Genomic DNA, 25,737 nt, shown 5'->3' on the forward strand with positions numbered 1-25,737 from the left:
ACAAAAACATACACAAAAAATGCTGGAGTCCATGAAAGAAAAACTTTAGAATTGACCACAAGATAATTATAAAAATATGACCACATGCTAATCAAAATGATTAACATATCCCAGACAATAAACTGTTATTAATATTAAATTAACACCTTCCTGACAGGTTGCACTTTTATAAGCATTACATTTTGTTTGTTGAATATTCAAAAAAATTACGTTGAGAAATTTTAATTTCCTATTGACATTATATATGAATTATCACTTTAGCATTAAGTCTTCTATTTGTAACACTTTGTGTGTTTTTAAAAATAATGAAAACAATTACTTATTGGGTGATATACAGTATTTTTGCATTATTTTAAATAATATAACACAACAACCAATGCTAACATGTACTGGGAGATATTTGGTGTAATCCTATAATCTCTTTGTCAAGATTTTATTGAAGGTTGTCCTCTCATGTATATTAAAATATTTCCATCCATCCATTTTACGAACAAGGTTTTTTCATTATATGGTTGTAGGGAGCTGTAGCCTATTACACAAGACAGTAACCTCTTGATTGAAAACCAGTCCATTGTAGAATATTCTCTCTTTATCACACACTTACATTCCATGATACAGTAGAGTTGTAAGTTAAACATGAACATCTGTATGATATTGAACCAAATTACAATGTGAACACTCTACACATATAGTGACTAGATTGGGTGTTGAACCCAGGTCAGGACTAGCTGCTCAACGCCTGTGCCATATAAATAAAGTGCAATAATAACAGGAAAATGCAAATAATAATAATAGGGACACCTTAAGATTAATTTCTTGCTATTGTTTATACTGTTTTTAAATTATAAGGAACAACATTGTTTTGGGTTGTGAATGAGAAATATTTTAATTAACAATGTTTTAATTTCCCCAAAAGTGTAAACAGTGCAAAGGTCATACTCTGGAACTCGGCAAGAATAGGAGAATTATCTACTTAGGACAGACTGATGTAGATGGATAGACAGACAATAGATAGAACTTTTATTTGTCCCCAGGGGGAAATATGGCTTTTTACAGAAGTGCTTCAAATAAATACATACATAGGTAGGTAGGTAAATATATAAACACAAACACACTGTGGTCTGAATGCACACCAGAATGACTAAAAAGCAAGAACATTCTCATGGAGAATTAAAAAGTAAACAAGTCTTTGAGTTGTTTTTTTTTTTTTTTTTTTTTTTTTGAAAACTCTGTTTTTCTCCACTGGACAAATTGAACAACAATGGAAGTTATGATGTTAGAGATGAAAAAGTATCAAAAAAGAATGGATTAGTTTGATATACTTGAATTAAAACATTATATTAATTACACCTGTAGTTGTTGTACTTTTATCAGTAATGGAAATTCGGTTGCTTTTATTTTTGACACGAGTTGCTGAGTCATCTTGGTGTTACTGGAGGGACCCGATTGCTGCAATTCATAATTTCCGTCAAGAAGTATAAACCTCAGTCAGACTTCCCTTAATACAATAAAGAGGAACGAAGGTCCTTTTTTACAGTAGTTTGTATGTAGCCTGCATTGAACTTGACATGTCAAAATGTGCCACTGTGTTTTGCAGGAGCAACTTGGGGAAGGATCAGTACTGTCCAAGGACAGCTTTTAACCAGGTTAGTGCTTGCCTCAAAGTCGGTGTTTCTCAGAAACATGACCAAGGTTCAAATTTGAGAGAAACTAGGTTGCTGACATCCTGAAATAAGGTGTCCACACACACTTGCAGAGAGAGAAAGGAAGCTGCATTTGTTGCACTACTTTTTAGACTTCCCCTTTCAAACCTCCAGTCCATTGCAACATCAGATTAAGTTTCCCAAAGATTTGGACTTCTCAGTCACTCATAATCCATTAACACAGTCATTAAGTTTGACATGCCCTCCATCTAGAAGTTGTGCGATGTGCTGTCAGCTTTAGTCTAGATGAAAACTAGTAACCTTATAAAACCACAGTTGATGGATAGCTAATAGGATCACTTCAGGTATAGGTAACCAGGAAGAATGCAGCTGGGTGGAAAGTCTTGAAGAGGTTTGTAGTCAAAATGCCTCCTGGACCCCAACAGCCTGAAAGCAATTTAGATGTTTTTAGGAGGCCCATCATGCACGATAAGCACAAACTTGGAGGAACAGTGTACACTTCTGGCTTTTCTAACAGGGGTATAAATAAACACACTGAAGCAGAACATAAACTTCTTCAATGAATGTATGGAGAGAGATTGTAGGTAACGCAGATCAAAGCCATGTTGGACTCTGTAGGTTATGATAAGAGCACTGTACTAGGTTTCCAAATGAATTAAAAGCAAGTGGAGAGATGGTAAAGCAGAGGAGTATTAAGGGCAAGGCAAGAAACAGAATATGCCATTGTAATCTGCATCGGAAGCATTTTAATGACTTGAGTAGCAGTTCCTGGGAGTGCTGGCAGTAAACAGGAGTAGTCTTGGTAAAAGAACAAGAACTCGAAGAAGAAGTTGAGTTACATGGGCAGAGTGATTGGGTCAGATAATGTGAATGAGATGAAGGAGAGAGCAACAGAATATGTAACTTTTCTTGACAGGACTGGTAAGGAGTTCATGAACAGTGTTCAGAGAAAGATCTATGGAGGAGAACTTGGGAGGTTACATTTAACATGATACTCATTTGTCAACAATAGATGCTAGAGTTAGTTGGAGATTTGGGCAGATACTTGGGAAATAACTGGAAGAAAAATAATGAAAGGAATATCTTGGTATTATCAACAGAAAAGTGGTAAGAGTAGCCATGTGGTGATTTGAAAGGTCCAGGGAACCAAACTAGGCAATGAAAAGAACACGTTTACTGTGGCCCACAACTTTAGAGAGCTCCTAATGAGGTTAAGATAGCAATCTGTGCCATAGTCCATGGATCCAAAATATGGCAGAAAGAGATATGCAAGAGTTGCTGATAGATAGATAGATAGATAGATAGATAGATAGATAGATAGATACATACATACATACATACATACATACATACATACATACATACATACATACATACATACATACATACATACTTTATTAATCCCAAGGGGAAATTCACATACTCCAGCAGCACCTTACTGATACAAAAAACAATATTAAATTAAAGATTGATAATAATGCAGGTAAAAACTGACAATAACTTTATATAATGTTAACATTTACCCCCCCCCCCAGGTGGAATTGAAGAGTCGCATAGTGTGGGGGAGGAACGATCTACTCAGTCTGTCAGTGGAGCAGGACAGTGACAGCAGTCTGTCGCTGAAGCTGTTCCTCTGTCTGGAGATGATACTGTTTAGTGGATGCAGTGGATTCTCCATGATTGACAGGAGCCTGCTGAGCGCCCGTCGCTCTGCCACAGATGTTAAACTGTCTAGCTCCATGCCAACAATAGAGCCTGCCTTCCTCACCAGTTTGTCCAGGCGTGAGGCGTCTTTCTTCTTAATGCTGCCTCCCCAGCACACCACCGCGTAGAAGGGGGCGCTCACCACAATCGTCTTGTAGAACATCTGCAGCATCTTATTGCAGATGTTGAAGGACGCCAGCCTTCTAAGGAAGTATAACCGGCTCTGTCCTTTCTTACACAGAGCATCAGTATTGGCAGTCCAGTCTAATTTATCATCCAGCTGCACTCCCAGGTATTTATAGGTCTGCACCATCTGCACACAGTCACCTCTGATGATCACGGGGTCCATGAGGGGTCTGGGCCTCCTAAAATCCACCACCAGCTCCTTGGTTTTGCTGGTGTTCAGTTGTAGGTGGTTTGAGTCGCACCATTTAACAAAGTCATTGATTAGGTCCCTATACTCCTCCTCCTGCCCACTCCTGATGCAGCCCACGATAGCAGTGTCATCAGTGAACTTTTGCATGTGGCAGCACTCCGAGTTGTGTTGGAAGTCCGATGTATATAGGCTGAACAGGATCGGAGAAAGTACAGTCCCCTGTGGCGCTCCTGTGTTGCTGACCACAATATCAGACGTGCAGTTCCCAAGACGCACATACTGAGGTCTGTCTTTAAGATAGTCCACGATCCATGCCACCAGGTATGAATCTACTCCCATCTCTGTCACCTTGTTCCTAAGGAGCAGAGGTTGGATTGTGTTGAAGGCGCTAGAGAAGTCTAGAAACATAATTCTTACAGCACCACTGCCTCTGTCCAAGTGAGAGAGGGATCGATGTAGCATATAGATGATGGCATCCTCCGCTCCCACCTTCTCTTGGTATGCAAACTGCAGAGGGTCGAGGGCGTGTTGAACCTGTGGCCTCAGGTGGTGAAGCAGCAGCCTCTCCAACAGGCCGGAAGTCATTCAGCTCACTAGGACGTGATACCTTTGGGACTGGGGTGATGCAAGATGTTTTCCAAAGCCTCGGGACTCTCCCCTGTTCCAGGCTCAGGTTGAAGATGCTCTGTAGAGGACCCCCCAGCTCCGATGCACAGACCTTCAGCAGTCGTGGCGATACTCCATCTGGACCCGCTGCTTTGCTGGCACGAAGTCTCCTCAGCTCTCTGATCACTTGCGCTGTTGTAATTATGGGTGGGGATGTCTCTCCTATGCTGGTATCAGCAGAAGGATGTGTGGAGGGTGCAGTACTCCGAGGTGAGAGTGGGTTAGGGTGGTCAAACCTGTTAAAGAAGTTGTTCATTTGGTTTGCTCTCTTCACGTCTCTCTCGATGGTGGTACCCCGCTTCGAGCTGCAGCCAGTGATGATCTTCATCCCATCCTACACTTCCTTCATGCTGTTATTCTGCAACTTCTGCTCCAGCTTTCTCCTGTACTGCTCCTTCGCCGCCCTGAGCTGGACTCGGAGTTCCTTCTGCACGCGCTTGAGCTCATGCTGATTACCGCCTTTAAAAGCCCTTTACTTCTGGTTCAGAAGGCCCTTGATGTCACTTGTAATCCATGGCTTGTTGTTAGCATAGCAGCGTACAGTTCTTACTGGAACTACAATGTCCATACAGAAGTTGATGTAAGTCAGTAGTGCAGTCAACAACTTCCGCAATGTTCTCACTATGTGATCCCTGCAGGATATCCCAGTCTGTAGTTCCAAAACATTCTCTCAGAGCCTTCTCGGCCTCCGGGGTCCACTTCCTGAAAGATCGTGTGGTTGTAGGTAGGACCCTCACTTTTGGTTTGTAGTGAGGCTGAAGCAGAACCAGGTTATGATCTGGTTTCGCAAGCGCAGGCAGCGGGGTGGCGCTGTATGCGTCTTTAACGTTTGCATACAGTAAATCAATAGTCTTATTTCCCCGGGTGTTACAGTCCACATACTGGGAGAAGGCAGGTAATGTTTTGTCCAGCGACACATGGATAAGTCTCCAGCGATTAGCACAAGCGCCTCAGGGTGCTGCGTTTGTAACTTAGCAACAGCAGAATGGATGATGTCACTCACTGTCTCCACATCTGCCCGAGGAGGGATGTACACAATGACAACAATGACGTGTCCAAACTCTCTGGGCAAGTAATAGGGACACAAACTTACGGCCAACAGTTCGATGTCCCTGCAGCAAATGGAGACTTTGACGTTAACATGTCCAGAGTTACACCACCGTGTATTAACATAGAGAGCGAGTCCTCCTCCTTTGTGCTTCCCACAGGTACTTGCATCTCTGTCCGCTCTAACTGTGCTAAACCCGGGTAGCTCCACGTTAGCATCTGGGATGGTGGTAGTTAGCCACGTTTTGCAAAAACACAACAAACTGCATTCTCTGTGGGTTCTGACATTTTTCAACAGTGCAGCCAGTTCGTCGATCTTATTTGAGATTGAGTTCACATTCCCCAGAATCACAGAAGGCACCGAAGACTTAAAACGCCACTTTCTCGCAAGCCACTTCATTTTTAGCTTAGTGCCGGCTCTGCTGCCACGATACCGCCTTCTTACCTCGTCGGGTAAATAGGGAACCACACCGATACTGGCATTTGTTCTCAGCGCTTGAAGTTGAGTACTTGAATAGACGAGTCTCGGCGTGTAAAAATCCATGCCCGCGTTGTAAAAGTAAGTGTGTCCAGGGAACAGATCCACATAAAATAAAGTGATAGGAGTGATCGATAAATAAAAATAGAAAAATAAAAGTAGAAAAGTACACATAGACATACAGTCATACACGGAGCTGCTGAAAAGGCTGCCACTCTCAGCGGCGCCGGAACTAACTAATAACTAACAGCACGAAAGGCTGATAATAGGCTTAGAAGTGTAAGGACTGAAGAGATGGGAACATCTTGATGAAAGCCAAGAAAATGTGATACCAAAATAAAGAAGTATGTGACAAGGAACCTTGTGGAAACCAATTTAGAAAGGATCTTCCAGATTGTTGACCCACCAGAACAAAAGTGAGCACTGTATTCTTCAAAATCTAGAATAATTGAAGGAGAACTGTAATTTCTATTAGCTACTAAGCTGGCAGAATGATTTTTGTTAACAGTATTGCATAAACATCCTTGAAACATACAGGAAGGGCACCTTTGTGCAAAGTAGAGTTCAAGAGATAAAAATACATTTGTGTATGTATGTGTTTACTCGCTGTGTTTACTTAACTTGTAAGAAATATTAGAATTATTTAAGGAGAAAAGTAGGAAATAAAATAATCAGTTGGCTATATGTGTTAAGATTACTGAACTGCTTCTAGATACTATCAGCCTTAGAAACTGAATAAATAAAAAATATGATCATGATTAAATAGATAAAGAAGACAGAGAAGAGGCAGGAAGGATTGCATTATGAAGATTCAGTGGTAGTTTAAAAGAATGTAGCCAATAGGCTAGGAGAGATATTGAGAAGGAAAAAAGGAAGAAACAGTACTCTTCAAGGAGTTTTAGTTGAAGGGGAGACATCTAAATCTCGATAAAAATCTAATCAAGCGTGTGCAGAAGGAACTCCAAGTCCAGCTCAGGGCGGCGAAGGAGCAGTTCAGGAGAAAGCTAGAGCAAAAGTTGCAGAATAGCAGCATGAAGGAAGTGTGGGATGGGATGAAGATCATCACTGGCTGTAGCTCGAAGCAGGGTGCCACCATCGAGAGAGATGTGGAGAGAGCAAACCAGATGAACAACTTCTTTAACAGGTTTGACCTAACCCACTTTCACCTCGGAGTACTGCACCCTCCACCTATCCTTCTGCTGATGCCAGCATAGGAGAGAGTCTACCCCAACCCACAATTACAGCAGCCCAGGTAAGCAGAGAGCTGAGGTGAGACTTTGTGCCAGCAAAGCAGCAGGTCCAGATGGAGTATCACCACGACTGCTGAAGGCATGTGCGCTGGAGCTGAGGAGTCCTCTACAGTGCATCTTCAACTTGAGCCTGGAACAGGGGAGAGTCCCGAGGCTTTGGAAAACATCTTGCATTACCCCAGTCCCAAAGGTACCACATCCTAGTGGGCTGAATGACTTCCAGCCTGTCGCTCTGACATCGCATGTGATGAAAACCATGGAGTGACTGCTGCTTCACCACCTGAGGCCACAGACCCGTCACACCCTCAACCCTCTGGAGTTTCGCATGCCAAGAGAAGGTGGGAGCGGAGGATGCCATCATCAATATGCTACACCGATCCCTCTCCCACTTGGACAGAGGGAGTGGTGCTGTAAGAACTATGTTTCTGGACTTCCCTAGTGCCTTCAACACCATCCAACCTCTGCTCCTTAGGGACAAGCTGACAGAAATGGGAGAATATTCATACCTGGTAGCATGGATCATGGACTATCTTAAAGGCAGACCTCAGTATGTGCGTCTCGGGAACTGCAGGTCTGACATTGTGGTCAGCAACACAGGAGCGCTGCAGGGGACTGTACTTTCTCCGGTCCTGTTCAGCCTATATACATTGGACTTCCAATACAGCTTGGAGTCCTGCCACGTGCAAAAGTTCGCTGACGACACTGCTATTGTGGGCTGCATCAGGAATGGGCAGGAAGAGGAGTATAGGAACCTAATCAAGGACTTTGTTAAATGGTGCGACTCAAACCACCTACAACTGAACACCAGCAAAACCAAGGAGCTGGTGGTGGATTTTAGGAGGCCCAGGCCCCTCATGGACCCCGTGATCATCAGAGGTGACTGTGTGCAGAGGGTGCAGACCTATAAATACCTGGGAGTGCAGTTGGATGATAAATTGGACTGGACTGCCAATACTGATGCTCTGTGTAAGAAAGGACAGAGCCGACTATACTTCCTTAGAAGGCTGGCATCCTTCAACATCTGCAATAAGATGCTGCAGATGTTCTATCAGACGGTTGTGGCGAGCACCCTCTTCTACGCAGTGGTGTGCTGGGGAAGCAGCATAAAGAAGAGGGATGCCTCACACCTGGACAAACTGATGAGGAAGGCAGGCTCTATTGTAGGCATGGAGCTGAACAGTTTGACATTCGTGGCAGAGCGACGGGCACTGAGCAGGCTCCTGTCAATAATGGAGAATCCACTGCATCCAGTGAACAGTATCATCTCCAGACAGAGGAGCAGCTTCAGCGACAGACTGCTGTCAATGTCCTGCTCCACTGACAGACTGAGGAGATCGTTCCTCCCCCACACTATGCGACTCTTCAATTCCACCCGGGGGGTAAATGTTAAAATTATACAAAGTTATTGTCTGTCTGTATACCTGCATTGTTATCGGCATTGTTATCACTCTTTAATTTAATATTGTTCTTTATCAATATGCTGCTGCTGGAGTATGTGAATTTCCCCTTGGGATTAATAAGTATCTGTCTGTTCATTATATAGTGCCTTCATACTCCTATCTATCTATCTATCTATCTATCTATCTATCTATCTATCTATCTATCTATCTATCTATCTATCTATCTATCTATCTATCTAAACTGGACGAGAGACAAAGGCACAGTGAGCATCAAATGAAGAAATGAGTAGAGAAGAGCATGCTTGTCACAGAGTTACTAAAGTCATGGGCAAATGTAATTCAGGGAATGCTCTGCAGAAAGAATGGAAGAAATAAAGTCAGTAGGACATGAAGAAATAACATTATGATGGGGGCTGACAATGGAAGGCAGAAAAAGAAGAGAAGGAAGGGGAACAAAAAAAGTGGTGTAGAGGAATGACTGTCAAGTTGTAGATATTATTCAGTGATAGTCATCAGTCTTGTAGTTTATGCTTCAGGCTTTCTGAATATCAATAGTTCTTGAAGAATACAGTAGTATAGGCTTATATCTAAGATATAAGACACAGCCAGGATTCATTCATATCAGGATCACTTAGAGCAGATAATTTATTCAATTTTCACATTTCAAATTCACATGTATGGTAATGTAATTTTAGGATACTGATGTAAACAAATCAATTATAAGAACCAATATTTAATCTTTGTGGTGACATCAAAAAACATAGCAATGTTAGTTTGAAACAAGGCCTTTTAGGTCCTACAAAAAATAGTATAAAATGACACTCTGTAGTGAGGCATTATTTTATAAAGTTATATTTAAACAAGACAAAAGCAATAACTCAAATAGTTAACACCATTTAAATGTACTGTAAGCTTGCTGCATTCATTTTTGAAGGCAGCTATTAACTGTAAGTCATTCTGAAATATTTAACAGCTTGGCTTTGATGTACAGCAGATAACATTTGTATTCAAAAATTAAGATCAAAAGTGTTTATTTTAAAAGATCTATACCTGCAGACCATCAAAAATACAATTTTGTAAATATCTGTAATAACAGCAGTTATAGTAGACACGGTTATAAATGCAATAGGCAAATCAATGCAAATACATTCCTTTTTAATTATTGCAAAAATTAATTATGCAGTGTGCCATTCTGGCGCTTCTGTAAATTGTTTCTTGGTAGTGGAAGTGGACCAGTTATACTTGTTTATGACTAAATTTTTTTTTTGTAAAGTCAGCTAGTTTTGTGCCTCTTGGTGGTGCTGTTCACACGTGTAAGATAAAACTTCACTTAAGGATAACAGATTTATAAAAAAAAAAAAAAAAAAACCTGAGCTCAGTAAATCATGGAATGGAGACAAAATTATGTTTTGTGCACATATAGTATGGGTCAGAGGTGCGCATTCAAGCAGTATGCTTAGGAAAGTGTTGCTTTTCTAGTAATATTGTGAAACAGCGTGTGCTTATAAAATATATATTGTATATACACATACACAGCATTTTTGATGTAGATAATATGGGTTGCTAACATTATTAGTGTCATATTTACAGTGAAATTCTTACTTACACATATAAATTAACATGCATCACATCACTAGTGTAGTATTGGTGAGTATAACTATCCATCCATCCATTATCCAGCCCGCTATATCCTAACTACAGGGTCAATCCCAGACAACAGGGCGCAAGGCAGGAAACAAACCCTGGGCAGGGCGCCAGCCCATCGCAGGTCACACACACACACACACACACACCAAGCACACACTAGGGACAATTTAGGATCGCCAATGCACCTAACCGGGAGGAAACTGGAGCACCCAGAGGAAACCCACGCAGACACGGGGAGAACATGCAAACTCCACGCAAAGAGAACCCAGGAAGCGAACCTGGGTCTCCTAACTGCAAGGCAGCATCACTACCGCTGCGCCACCGTGCCGCCGAGTATAACTATATTATTTCAAAACATCTGACTTTACGTGTGTGTGTGTGTTTGTGCCTATTTTTTAGCCTCTGTAGTATGTTTTATATGTAGTGAAACACATTCTTTATATAGGGATTTCATGCTAGAATGGTCTTTAATGAAGTGTTTTTAACAGTAAAATGTAAAAGGCTTACAATCAGGTAACCTCAAACTCCAGCTTCCTCTGTTTGCTTGTTTCTTCTATAGTCCAATTTTCATTCTTTCCTTTTTAATTGTATCTTTACTAGTCTGTGCCCTGGTCATTAGGTTAGAGTTTTATCATATCGTTCTAAAAACATAGTTTCCTCCTTATCATCAACTGGAAGTGGAACAGCTGTTCCTCTCTAGTAGTGTCCATTGGTCATCTGAGCTGAAGGGGCAGACCACAAATACCATTGTTCTGTCATCAGATGGAGAAGTTTACAGACAACTGTGGCAAGTTAAGTGACCAGAAGATGAGCGTAAGTCCATAAACAAAGCAAAGATCAACACACCGGAAAGAAAAAGTTCTTAATCTCTAAACCAAATATCAAACCAAAGAGCAGAGTTAAATGAAACCTAGCCAGAAGACATAATACCAGAAAATCCACTATCTTGGATGTTTCACAGAATGCAACAATAACTTAAAAACTATTATGTAGGTGACATCGTACAACACAACCTGCGGCAAGTACGCGCTCTAGCAACAGGACGTTGCCTCACAGTACCCATTAACAAAATGATGGCACCCACAAACATCAAATCAACACTGTAAGTACAAAAATAATATTTTTTAAATTATAAATTATTCCAGGGAGATGTATTTTAAAATACTAATAAATTCTAATTCACTTGTATCCAAATAAATAAAAAGCCATAAATATTAACAAGAAAAAAAATGTATTCCAGAAAGATGAGAAGCGTCAAAGTTTACTGAATCATAACATTTGTGAAGCAACTTCATTTGTTCACCTAGTGACCTCTGGTTCCCTCCTGGGGCATGTCCATTCTCAGAAACTCTATAAAAAGTGAAAACATGTTGTGAGATATCTTGCAGTATCAGATATGCCTCACCAGTCCTAGGAAAGACTATTCAAGCCTCTGGTTTAATTTCTGAGCCATTCCTACATTCACGCTATATATTTGGGGCTTGTTATCTCCCTTACTAATTACATATCTCAGGTAATTAGCCTCCTTTAGTGGATGATAATATGTACCTGAAATATTCAAGGTGATAATGGAACAGTTTGTCCATATATGGTATGCTGTGTGGCTTGTAGATCTCATCATATGGAAAATTTAGAGAAGTTAATCTTGCCAAATTAAGTTTAAATGATAAGTCAGTATATTGCAAGTGGGTATTGAGGTGATAAATGCTGTTTTCTCTTTAGTCTGTTTGGTTAATGGTATTTCCTAAAACCTTTTTGCAATATTTATTTAGTTCTATGGGTTTTTCTCAATATAGAAGTCAAATCTAGAAGCTTGGTGAGTTCAAAAATTAATTGCACATGCAACAGCCACTGATTTTAGGTGTAAGCATACAAAAGCTTAAACATGAACTTTTACTCTCCTCAATGACAGTTAAAACTAACATTTTCCTTACTTTTTATCTTGTCATTTTCTCACTTGGATTCAGATATTTCATAGAGATTCTATTTGTTGTGAAAATCATGATAAGAAATATTAAATATTATTTAATATAATTGTAGTAGGCAACAGTGTTAGATGGTGTCATAAACATTTCCTAACCTTGGTGGTTTTTTCTGCATTATTTTTTTTTAATTTCGAAAGTTGTTTTTCATTTTATTGAAGATTCTTCTCATTCTGTATTGTTTTCAAGGTAGCTCATTGCTAGTCATATGGTCTACACAATGTCTTCTTACAGTCTGTATAGAGATGGGAGCGTTGATTTTTAGCTTTGGATCTACTTTATTTAAAATGCCAGTGTGTTTGTAGTTTGTAGTGAGGACTTACAATTTCAAAGTTCCATACGAATGAACTGGTCACTTAAGAGTTAGTGAGAATTCCAAGGGAGTTGCATGTTGACAGACATTTTTTTCTTATGTTAATCAGTTAATAAAATTACATCATTTACTGTCTCTTTACTGTCTTTGATTTCACATGGACTATGTCAGCATACTTGTAATTTGATTTGTGAGGTGGGGACATGGAGAATTTTCAGATCCTGTCATTGGAATTTACACTACTTGCAGCAGTGGTACAGTTATACAACTGTTCTTGCATGGACAGGGCTATTAGTAATTCTTGGAGAATCCCAACTCCTTTGAACATACACACCAATTATTTTGTGATACCACTAGCGGTTTCTTGTTACAAAGGCCCTTGAATACCATCTTTCTTAGTCTTATATAACCAGTATGTATTGATGTTCCCTTGCTTATTTTTCTAGCACCACTACATTATCCATTGCAGCAGATGAAATACTGCTGGAGAAATAAGTTTAAGCATGTCTTGGTTTTACATTTCCTGTGTAATGACATTCAAAGGCAAGAGCTCAATAATTCTCAATTTCAGTTACTGTTTAATAGTTTCTTTTTAAATTTATTCCTACTGAGATGGCCATTGGTGGGACAAAGGATAACCCTCCTGCGAGTGCTCCGAACCAACATCTGTTTGGTTCCCTCCTCCTTCCCCTTCCTTAATCTGATCTGACATTCGATTTTCACTGGTGAAGTTTGGGTGCAATTAAAAACCTCTTGAGCTATACTTCACCATCTACTGTTGAGACATCCTTCCATTTGTTTTTCAGGGTGTCATCATTCAACTACTTGAATCTAATTCTGTGAGCCTCTCACCAAGATAAGACTTACATTCAACACCCAGCAAGTCCCACAGGATGACACAATTTTTCAGACAACTAGAGCACAAAGTCTTTAACTTGGGTTTATATCCCAGGTGTGCTGGATGCCTTTAGTGAAGTCTTTTTAATAACAGAATTCAAAAATGCCTAAATTTTCAACTAAGTAAGTAACCTTGAGTCCCAGATTTCTCAGTAAGCTGAGGTGATCTATTTATAATGCAATTTCTAGTCCTTGCCCCAAGTCCCTCAAGCTGCCAGGTCAAAGCAGGCAGACTGGCTAACTAATGCATGGCTCCCTGCTGCCCTTTCATGATTGACAGGTGAACCTGGGGGTTAACTGGCCCCTTAAGAGTAGCCTAGGATTCAGGATTGCAGCAAGCCCAACAGCTGCTAGAGAGAGTTCTAACAGAATGGCCTCAGACATTCTTCAGGCCTAACCATTCAAAACCTGAAAGTGATAACTTACTGCATCTTAAAAGCCCCTTCAATCCTCAAACCAGTGAGATTGGAGTCAGGACTGGAATGAAAGAACAAAGGTGTAGGGAGTGTACCAACCACCCTACCTAATTAATTAATAGGGATCAAATCTTGCTTAGGATAGACCAGAGAGGTTGTAGTTTTGTTGCATTTCCCCTAGCTACTTTTGTCATCAGTCTGTCTGACAGTTTCTCTGACTGTCCGCATTAAACAGCATAGCCCTCAGTGGTCCGATTTAGTTTATATTTGGTACTGTTATTCTTCAAGGATATTTGCTGAGAAAGTTCCATTTTTATTGACATTTTTTCTCAAATAGCATGCTGTACAAATGTATGAAATTTGTAAAACTCTTACTTAAAAGCATTTGTAAATTTCTCAAATTGTCTGTCTTTAAACAGAGAAACATTTTCAGTCACTAAATAATTTGTTTCAAATTTTCCTTAGAATAGATTATTTCAACTTGTGTATTTTGTATATTTTGCTCTTGTTCTGATCTGATTGCTGTTCCTGACAGTAAAATAGTTCCCCAGTATAAGTCATTGAAATGCTAGCAGAGTTGAGCACATAACAGCTTGCACAGACCATTGTTGCACCAATTCACTTCTGCTGCTTGAAGTCATATTAGGTCAATTTAATGATTTTTGTAATCATAAATGTAAAACTATACAAGCAAGAATAACAAAGTCACTTTACTTATCTAGAAATGAATGAAAGCAGAAGTGTAGAGTGAATAAATATGTACATGTTATTTACATTATACAGTGGAACTTCGGGTCACGAACGTCTCAGACCACGTTCAAATCGGGTTATGACCAAAAAGTTTGCCAAACTTTTGCATCTGTTCACGACCACACACTTGGGTGACGAACAAGCCAGTTTCCCTTCCGGTTCGTATGCGCCGATGATTTCCACACATGTTCAATCTCTCCCTGTGCCGAGAGAGCACGAGAGAGACAGCTGGCCGCATAAGGCCGAGAAGGCAGTTAAAGAATGCACCGGGCTTGTTTTTAAAGAGACTGCTTTCAGCATTGTTTTAACCTCGTTGTATTTGTTTAATTTGGACTTTGTTTTTGATTGTTGTTTTTTGATTTTAATAAAAGCACTTGGCACTTTTTGCACCATCCGATTGCTCCATTGTAGTGCCTCACTGTCATGCTCATCTATAATAATAAAAGGCAAAGCACTGACTGACTGACTGACTCACTCACTGACTGACTGACTCACTCATCACTAATTGTCCAACTTCCCGTGTAGGTGGAAGGCTGAAATTTGGCAGGCTCATTCCTTACAGCTTACTTACAAAAGTTAGGCAGGTTTCATTTCAAAATTATACGCGTAATGGTCATAACTGGAACCTCTTTTTTGTCCATATACTGTAATGGAAGGCAGCAAGATGGCCGTAGGAGACTGAGTTGCGTGTCGCGTCATCACGCCTCCCACGTAATCACGTGAACTGACTGTGAACTCAGTACATAGAAAAGAAGGAGGAGCCCCAAAGAGCGCTGAAGAAAACACTCATTACACAATTGACAAGGCAGCGAAACAATAAGAAGCGAGTGAGTGACGCATACAAGCATCTTCATAAGACACGAGGTATAAAAAAGCACGGTGTAAACCGTAAGTCTAAATTAACTTTATAGAAACGCTCCTGCTGCCGTTTGCAATACCATATTCGCGAGATACAAGTTTAATGAGAAGACACGAGGTATAAAAAAGCATGGTATAAACCTAACCTTAAATTAACTTTATAGAAACGCTCCCGCTGCCGTTTGCAATGCCATATTCGCGAGATACAAGTTTAATGAGAAGACACGAGGTATAAACGAGAGTTTGCATCACTTTGTAACAGAGTTAAAATTGCTGTAGCGAGAAACTTTTAACTGCCGGGTCTTAGCTAACATTAAATAAACCCGTGGACATCGCAACATCACACAAGAGAGCGGCTCACGTGAAGTGACTGAACGCAGCAGGAGTGATCACTTCCATGAATCAAACCTGTTCAAAAAACACATTACACAATTGATAAAGTAGGAAAAGAATATGAAAGAAAGCACGGTATAAACCGTAACTTCAAATTAAGTTTATAGAAACGCTGCCGTTTGCAATACCATATTCGCCCCTGCGAAGCGCGGTGATTTTGCTATATATATTAAACTATTTCAACCATTGTATGATCTGCTTCTCGCAACTGAAAGAGGGCACCGTGGCAGAAGTTAGCCGACTTGCTCACCAACCACAAGCGTTACCTGGTAGGTAACCACCCATACAATCAGATTGTGAATCAGACTACGAATGCCTGCAATGTAATTACCCCGATCTACATGCTGTCAAATGAACGAACCACACGCCGTAGCACAACGTTAGGGGCTTCGCCTCTACGTCCGAGGATCGATTCCAGTAAGGGAGTGCAGTGACTGTGTACTCCTAATGAGCCCACAATTACGGCGAAACACGTGTCGCATACTATGCATCTTCAAAGCACGGTGTAAACAGTAAGTTTAAATTGAGTTTATAGAAACGCTCCCGCTGCCGTTTGCAATACCATATTAGATGACTTTGTAACAGTGTTAAAATTGCTGGAGCGATAAATTTTTAACTGCCGGGTCATGTCGCGTGTTCTTGGGTAGGTACACCAAAAAATGTATACATTTATGCATGTAATGGGCAAACAAAAAATGTACTATACCCGAAAGCACTACAGTAGTACTCAATGTATCTTTACTTCTTAAATGTTAATGTTTTACTGTTTAATAATTTATACGCTTCTTATATGTTATTCAGATTCTTTTATCAAAATACCAGTAACAGCGCACTGCACGATAACGTGGAGTGAATATACTTGACATGACCATTCATAGTATTTATCCTCTTTCTCTGTACGTTTACCATTCGTTTGCTCAGAGGTTGATGAGCTTGCTGCTTAATGAGCAGCTCTTCACCCTAGCGTCCCGCTGCTTCTCTTCTTTCGTCGGCATCTTTTCCCGTTAAAACTGATTTTTTTTAAAACTTAGTATGTTTTCTTTAATTTTTCAGTTAAGCTGGCACTTAAGTCTTCAATCTGCCTCAACAATGATTAGCGGAGGTGGTAGACAATGAAAACGTCAGCCGTACGCATCCGCCACGCACGCACTGGTGCGCGCAGCTGTGAGTTGACTCTACAATAAAATAAAATAAAGATAAAAAGAGCAATAACTTGCAGCACCGCTATTCAATTACACTTGCCTAACGCCTCTCCTAACGGGAAATACTGTGGGATCTGGACATCCGTCAAAGCAGCAATCACAAGCCCGATTACAAAGCGGGAAGCTGTGATTTGTCGTCTCCCTCCCATGTAACAATCACAGCCCGTGTTGCAACGCACTATGTATGTATATGTATATATGTGTATCTGTGTGTATATGTATGTGTGTATATATATATATATATATATATATATATATATATATATATATATATATATATATATATATGTGTGTGTTCATATGTGTGGGAAAGCGAATAGTAGACGTGACGTAGTATATGTGTACCAAATTTCAAGTCAATAGGTGAAACGGTTTGCGAGCTACAGGTGATTTAAAATCCTGGACAGACAAACGAATAGCCACGGTAGCGTATTATAGAAGAACATTTTACTGTTTAATAATTTATATTTATATGCAATGTGCTTCTTATATATTACTTCATATTCTCATATGATAATGATGTTAATGTTGTTTATATTGATTTCTATGTTATTGTAAGTGCCCTTTATTTGTGGAAAAATAAATTTGGCAATTAAACTTATTTTATACATACATTTTATTTTTTTCTCTTGCACTCAGTGAGCGAATCCACTGGGTAATCAGCTATATATATATATATATATATATATATATATATATAGATATATATATATATATATATATATAGATATATATAGATATATATATATATATATATATATAGATATATATATATAGATAGATAGATATGTATATATAGATAGATATGTATGTATGTATGTGTGTATATATATATATATATATATATATATATATAGATATATATATAGATAGATAGATATGTATGTGTATATATATATATATATAGATAGATAGATATATGTGTATGTATGTAGATAGATATGTATGTATATGTATATATGTGTATATATATGTAGATATACAAATATGTATATGTATATATGTGTCTGTATGTGTATATATATGTTGATATATGTATATATATATGTGGATGTGTATATGTATATATATATATATATGTATATGTATATATATGTTTACATAACCTCTTTAACACACTACTTCTCCGCTGCGAAGCGCGGGTATTTTGCTAGTCGGTAATATTACCGACGGTGACGGGTTTAAGGGCTCCCGGAAGTGAGATGGGAGCATGCAGCGAACCCGCATCATCACAGACTTTACCTCAAAACTGTAATCTCTTCTCCACCCAGTTCCTCCTCACTTCTTTTATGTCAGAACTCGACTCATGCAAGGTTAGTTTTCTTGGTTGTGTATGGTTAGTTTTTGTATAAATTGCGGATTTTTCAAATGTTCATTTTTTTCCCTGTGCTTAAAACTCATTAAAAAAAAAAGTGTTTACAGAGAGCGGTTCGTAAGGCTATAGCGTGAACTCTTGCAATGTTAGTTTTCTCTGTTTAAGGTTTTCTCAGTGTTATTCAATGTTTTTACATTTAGTTTACTATTACGCTGTGCATTCTATGGTGTAATTAACTATAGTTGCTCTTAAAAATCTTTAAAAAATATATATATATTTACATACAGCTTGTACGGTCTGGAATGGATTAATTGTATTTACATACAGTTTTGGAACGAATTACGGTCGTGACCCGAGGTTCCACTGTATTATGAACAATTACACAGCTTTATTATTTCATGATTATAATCATTTAATATTTGTCATATACCATTATTTATCAAGAAAACACCACAATGGCCTTCAGTTTTAGTAATTTTACCTGGTTATGATTTTGGGCAGATAAAATTTCTCACCTCAACCTGTTTCATTATAGCTTCACATCTTCTAAACAATGATGGAATTCAAGCATGGACCAATAATCTGAATCCAAATGGTTGCTTTTAGTCTTAAAGACTAATTTTGTCTTTATGGGATGCAGTGGGGGCTGGGCAGTCTTTTGGCCTGGGAAACCCTGCAGATTTTGTTTTTTCTCCAGCATGCTTGTTTTTTCTGTCCTCCCAGCCATCTGGCCTTGCCCTTTTCTTCTGTTAGTTATTTTTTTAATATTATTGCCTAATCTTGTTTTTTCATGTAACTTTCTTTTACTTCTTGTAAAGCACTTTGAGCTATGTTATTTGTATGAAAATGTGCTACAGTATATAAATAAATGTTGTTGCTGTTGTTGAATTAGGTTTAGGAGGTGTTCAGCAAAATAATTCACAAAATTGAATTCATAGCAGAATTCTTTGTTTCATTTAGCACAAAAAATGACAAAACAAATTGTATTTTGTTTTCAACAAAATTTGTGCTATTGACACAAGAAGTAGGATGTTTAGTTCTATTAGGAAGAATTGATTTTACTGGTCTATAAAAGATTACATGTCTTATGCAGATGCAGAAAAGAACATACTGTAGGTATACATTGAAGTGTGAATGATGCTTTAGGCAGCAGTATTCCTTGTTCTCTATAACAAAAAACCTTTCAAACCTCCAAAAATTTTGTTTAGCTAGATTTGCATATCACAATTGTAAGCGCGCCCATATATTGAATTTTGTTGTCAGTTTTGGGAAACCTCATGCACATTGAAATTTACATGTTTCACTCATCACTAGTTATAGATAATGTTATACAGTGCATCCGGAAAGTATTCACGGCGCATCACTTTTTCCACATTTTGTTATGTTACAGCCTTATTCCAAAAGGGATTAAATTCATTTTTTTCCTCAGAATTCTACACACAACACCCCATAATGACAACTTGAAAAAAGTTTACTTGAGGTTTTTGCAAATTTATTAAAAATAAAAAAACTGAGAAATCCCATGTACATAAGTATTCACAGCCTTTGCTCAATACTTTGTCGATGCCCCTTTGGCAGCAATTACAGCCTCAAGTCTTTTTGAATATGATGCCACAAGCTTGGCACACCTATCCTTGGCCAGTTTCGCCCATTCCTTTTTGCAGCACCTCTCAAGCTCCATCAGGTTGGATGGGAAGCGTCGGTGCAGAGCCATTTTAAGATCTCTCCAGAGATGTTCAATCGGATTCAAGTCTGGGCTCTAGCTGGGCCACTCAAGGACATTCACAGAGTTGTCCTGAAGCCACTTCTTTGATATCTTGGCTGTGTGCTTAGGGTCGCTGTCCTGCTGAAAGATGAACCGTCGCCCCAGTCTGAGGTCAAGAGCGCTCTGGATCAGGTTTTCATCCAGGATGTCTCTGTACATTGCTGCAGTCATCTTTCCCTTTATCCTGACTAGTCTCCCAGTTCCCCACAGCATGATGCTGCCACCACCATGCTTCACTGTAGGGATGGTATTGGCCTGGTGATGAGCGGTGCCTGGTTTCCTCCAAACGTGACGCCTGGCATTCACACCAAAGAGTTCAATCTTTGTCTCATCAGACCAGAGAATTTTCTTTCTCATGGTCTGAGAGTTCTTCAGGTTCCTTTTGGCAAACTCCAGGCGGGCTGCCATGTGCCTTTTACTAAGGAGCGGCTTCCGTCTGGCCACTCTACCATACAGGCCTGATTGGTGGATTGCTGCAGAGATGGTTGTCCTTCTGGAAGGTTCTCCTATCTCCACAGAGGACCTCTGGAGCTCTGACAGAGTGACCATCGGGTTCTTGGTCACCTCCCTGACTAAGACCCTTCTCTCCCGATTGCTCAGTTTAGATGTCCGACCAGCTCTAGGAAGAGTCCTGGTGGTTTCGAACTTCTTCCACTTACAGATGGTGGAGGCCACTGTGCTCATTGGGACCTTCAAAGCAGCAGAAATTTTTCTGTAACCTTCCCCAGATTTGTGCCTCGAGACAATCCTGTCTCGGAGGTCTACAGACAATTCCTTTGACTTCATGATTGGTTTGTGCTCTGACATGAACTGTCAACTGTGGGACCTTATATAGACAGGTGTGTGCCTTTCCAAATCATGTCCAGTCAACTGAATTTACCACAGGTGGACTCCAATTAAGCTGCAGAAACATCTCAAGGATGATCAGGGGAAACAGGATGCACCTGAGCTCAATTTTGAGCTTCGTGGCAAAGGCTGTGAATACTTACTGTATGTACATGTGCTTTCTCAATTTTTTTATTTTTAATAAATTTGCAAAAATCTCAAGTAAACTTTTTTCATGTTGTCATTATGGGGTGTTGTGTGTAGAATTCTGTTGAAAAAAATGAATTTAATCCATTTTGGAATAAGGCTGTAACATAACAAAATGTGGAAAAAGTGATGCGCTGTGAATACTTTCCGGATGCACTGTATCTGAGTTAGTGTGGCTTACTTTATTTAAAAATACATAAGGTTGTAGGCTCCTTGGCCAGTAGCTGGTGTTTCAAATGTAAGTTTAGAGGTTAAGTGCTATTTAACTTGTGTCTACTTTACAATAAAACCTAATGGCTAATTTATAATGAGTTACATAAATAAAATTTTAGATTTTATATGCCATGTAATCAGTGGAAGGAAATATTCTGTTGTTAGATTAGACATCCCAGCACAGATACTACTGTAAAATGCCCAGGAGAGGGTGGCTGGTTGGTCTAGGCATCCAGGATAGAGTGACTGTGCCTGATTTTGTCTTCCTCTGTTATAATTGACCATGGATCCTTCAGAGGTTTATTTCACCAGGGCTTCTCCTGAGTGGAGATTTTGTTTTCCTCTTCTCTTTTGCCATAGTTCATCTGTTAATTAGTGGACAAATATTGCTGGGCTCCATTTGTTTTAATCAGTTTTATACTGTTTTGTTTGCCGGTATTTTTAAACAAATCTGTGTCTTTATGTGTACTCATTTTTTAATTAGTAATTTGTAAAGTCTGTATTTTTATTCAGTCTGAGAACTTGTCTCAGCCTTCTGTTCCTGTGGATATACAGAAATAAACTGAATTGAATTGAAATGAATATACAACCTCAGAAGCAGAGAAAAATTTTTGTATCATGAGTTTTAAAATAAAACTTCAAAGGGCTAGGTCGCATACCTTAATGTATGTAATGTGTAACACAAAGCCTAACTGTTTAATAAAAAAAAAATCTCCAATTGTGAATATTAAGGACTCGAACCTGAGAGGCAGAGTTACAGCATATGTTCACAGAGAGAGTGCTATACCCATTCAGCAATGACAGCTGCAAGTAAATTGTTAAATCTTAAAATAATTGGGAATTTGATAATAGCAAACACAAAATAATATGCTGTAACACAGATTAGAATAAATTATAATAATGGTAAAGTACAGAATACTAGAAATGCATAGACATGCATTCTTGAAGACAGAATTACTTATCTTCTCTTTGGACATTCAAACTTATATTTTTATACCTTATGAGAGACTAAAACTAATATTTTAATTCAGGGGTCAATGCATGGCCAAATAAACCTCAAGAGAGAGAACATCAGTTCAACTTGCTGTCAAGAAATACAGAAAGTTAGAAAATAAATGACACTTTGCATGCCATAAAATTCAGTTTTACCGTATTTGGGGACTTATTCAAATATGCAAATTTATAAAAAGACTTCCACAGAATATTATAACAGAAGCATACCCTTCTGAAAATATCCCCGAAAGATTCACTATAACATTAGCATCAATTTAAGTCTGGTCATGCCTATAAAAAATATTCCAAATGTCACGGAAATTCCTAAATTAATTCCAATGTTATTGGGTGATTTAAAACAGGATGATGGCCCATTTGAGTAGTCCGATGAAAACAGTGGTCCATTTCCATGAATAAACAGTAGTTTATTGCTGATGCAATTGTAATTTCCTTATATCACACATGCTCATTTCCTACGTTACTCATCATGGTCCATTGCAACCAGAAATTTTAGCTTGAGACTTCTCCATGGATGCTACCTTTCTATCAGATACTTCTTTCAAAAATTTGATGTTTTAAGAAGTATCAGTTACAATTAATTATAAACCAACAATTACCAATTGCACAAATAAAATTTGTTTTTACGTCACTTTAATTGGACTCTGGCGTTTTTAATTATGTGACGTTATAAAGTGCTGTTAAAACCATGTAGATTATGTAATTTCATTCTGCTATTATTTTTAGATATGACAGATTGTTTCAAAAATATATAATAAACAATAATGTGATATCAGTCTCTTTAAGTAAATAAATAAAAATTAAAAATGTTCCAGTCTTCAAAACAATTAACTAAGTCCTTGAATGCATCTTAATGTTATGTCAAGTATACATTTTCGTATTTGTTATCATATTTTTTATTTGATTAGCTATTATATCATTTAATAAACCATGTTCTGGGCAGCACAGTTGCACAGCAGTAGTGCTGCTGCCTCTCAGTAAGGAGACTAGGGGTTCATTTCCCATGTGTTTTCTCTGTGGATTGTGCATGTTCTCCCCATGTATGTAAGGGTTTCCTGGTGGTACTCCAGTTTCCTATCACAATCCAAAGACATGCAGGCTAGGTGGACTGGTGATGCTACATTGTGCATCACTTTTCCTGCGACTCTGCTCTGGGTAAAGGTTTTTAGAAAACGGATGTTATTTTAATGTTATTTTAAATTAACTTACCTGAGCTTACACTTGTATCTCTGCTAAACCCTTATTATTTTAATTAATACTTTGTGTCCTACCTTTACAAGACAGGTTGAAATCTAGGTAATCAATGCAGCTCTCAGTTTTAACATTTGCAGTGCATCATGCAGTGTATATGTCTCTTGTTATATGCCACTTGGTATGGGATTCGTAAAAGCAGTGCATCGCTAACATTAACACTATCTATTAAAATGACAAATGTAATGCAATTTTTTTTTTTTTACTAAAAATGTTTGTGATGCGCCATATTTTGGAAAGTCAGAGACATAGCACCTTGACGGACACGTAGACACTTATCCATTTATTAATGTGGAAGTTAGCTGTTGTGGTATATGGCCGGCCGTTCATCCCAGCCAATACCCCCACGCCGCCAGATGGAGTCCTCCCGACAACATGGAGGTGCCCCTCCAGGGGATACTGCAGGGAGGCTCAACAATTTATATTTGCACTATAACCCGGAAGTATGTCCTAGTCACAGGGACAGAAGAAATGATGTACTTCCGGGATGAAGAAAAGAAGTTTTCACATGACCCGGAAGTGTTATATGGTCACATGGACTGAGGGACAGAAACACTTCCGGGTCAAGGACTATAAAAGGATTGTGGGAGATCCCAGCAGTGAGTCGAGTTGGGAGGAAGGGTGACTAAGCTGCTGGGGGGAGTGGAGGATTATTGTGTGTTGTAATTGATTATTGATTTGTTATTGAGAATAGTGGAGGTGGAGGTGCTTTGTGCACTATATTATTAAAATAAATATTATCTTTGGACTTTTATCGGGTGTCTGGCGTCTGATCTGAGGGTTCAAGGGGAAGATAGCGCCCCCTATCTCTCACACTGTATAACACCGTATACTTCCCTCATTTTTCTCATTTTATTACTAATTTGCTTTATATTCTTGGTAATGTCTTGATTAAACAGATTGAATCTTGTAATTTTGCTCTACTAAAACTTGTGTCTCAATATCATAGTATTTAACTTTTACTATGTTTTAGTTATCTAGAACAAGTGAATCTTCATATTAGATAAAAATTAAAATGGATGGATGGATGAACTATGTTATCATTTAAATAATTTAGTTTATTTTGTATTCTTTGGCCTCTTTGGCATTTTTTTGAATTTGGAGTCATAATACATAAATACACACTTTTGTATTTGTATATCTACATAAATGTTGTTATACATTGTTATTATTTAAAGACTTGTTTTTTTTTTGGCTTTTTTTTAGTTACTAATTTTGGTGTGCAACTCCATATACAGTAGTTGTTGCTGCTAAAAACAATACTTAACATGTTATGTAATATTGTTTTTTGTTCCTGAGAAGGAAATATATTATTAGGCTGTTTTTTGTATTCAGCTCATTTGTCCACTGTACTTCTCTTATAGTCATAATGGGAATAAAGTAAGTACTTTTTACTTTTTCCAGTGAAGGGGCCGGCATTTAGTAATTTAATTAAAAATTGTAATGAAAATGAGTTCTTGGATATTTGGATCTAGTGTGCACTGCATAGTAACAGAGCATTACAGTAGGGAATTCATAATTAGCTACTCTGGGACATGGTATTTATCTTTAAATGCAGGCAAAGCCTAACTTCCTAGGACCTTAGAGTGGTTGTTTTCCTGGTTAGGATAAATGTCATATCCCAGAGCAACTTGTCAGGAGTCTGATTTAAACACCCAGTTTCTTTCTAAACAGTAAGGCTTTGAAAAAATTGTTGCCTTCTACCATCATTTTTTGTATTGTTTTCTCATTTTAAGACATTATCCAATTTTATTCATATTTGAAAGTTATTTGGGTAAAATTTATTTTGGTTTTTGAAATACTCTGTGCATTCTGCTTAGCTATTTAGTACACTTAGGTCTTTATTACATTTTTTGCAATAGTTTTCTATTTACAAATAATATCCTCATTTGCAAAAATGACAAATTGTAAATGCAGATTCAACTGGAGAGTGCTAGCTAGAGATTAATTATAATCTAAAGAGAAGCTGCCATGTCTTTGGCTTAGTTACTTTACCTTATGTCAGGGACGAGACCTCCAGAGGGAGTTAAAGCAAAGCTAATTATTGTGTTAGAGAGTCACAGCTGATTTCAACAGGCTGATTTCGGCTTGTCAAGAAATTTTCTGA

The 25,737-nt window shown here is 38.5% G+C and overlaps 1 protein-coding gene across 2 annotated transcripts in view; it reads left to right on the forward strand.

Moving 5' to 3' along the window:
• asb3 (ankyrin repeat and SOCS box containing 3) overlaps positions 1 to 25,737 on the forward strand; it is a 212,410-nt gene that overhangs the window by 141,449 nt on the left and 45,224 nt on the right. The gene's annotated exons all lie outside the window — the stretch shown is intronic.

This window comes from Erpetoichthys calabaricus, chromosome 15, assembly GCF_900747795.2.
Source record: "Erpetoichthys calabaricus chromosome 15, fErpCal1.3, whole genome shotgun sequence".
In the NCBI taxonomy this organism is placed as follows: domain Eukaryota; kingdom Metazoa; phylum Chordata; class Cladistia; order Polypteriformes; family Polypteridae; genus Erpetoichthys; species Erpetoichthys calabaricus.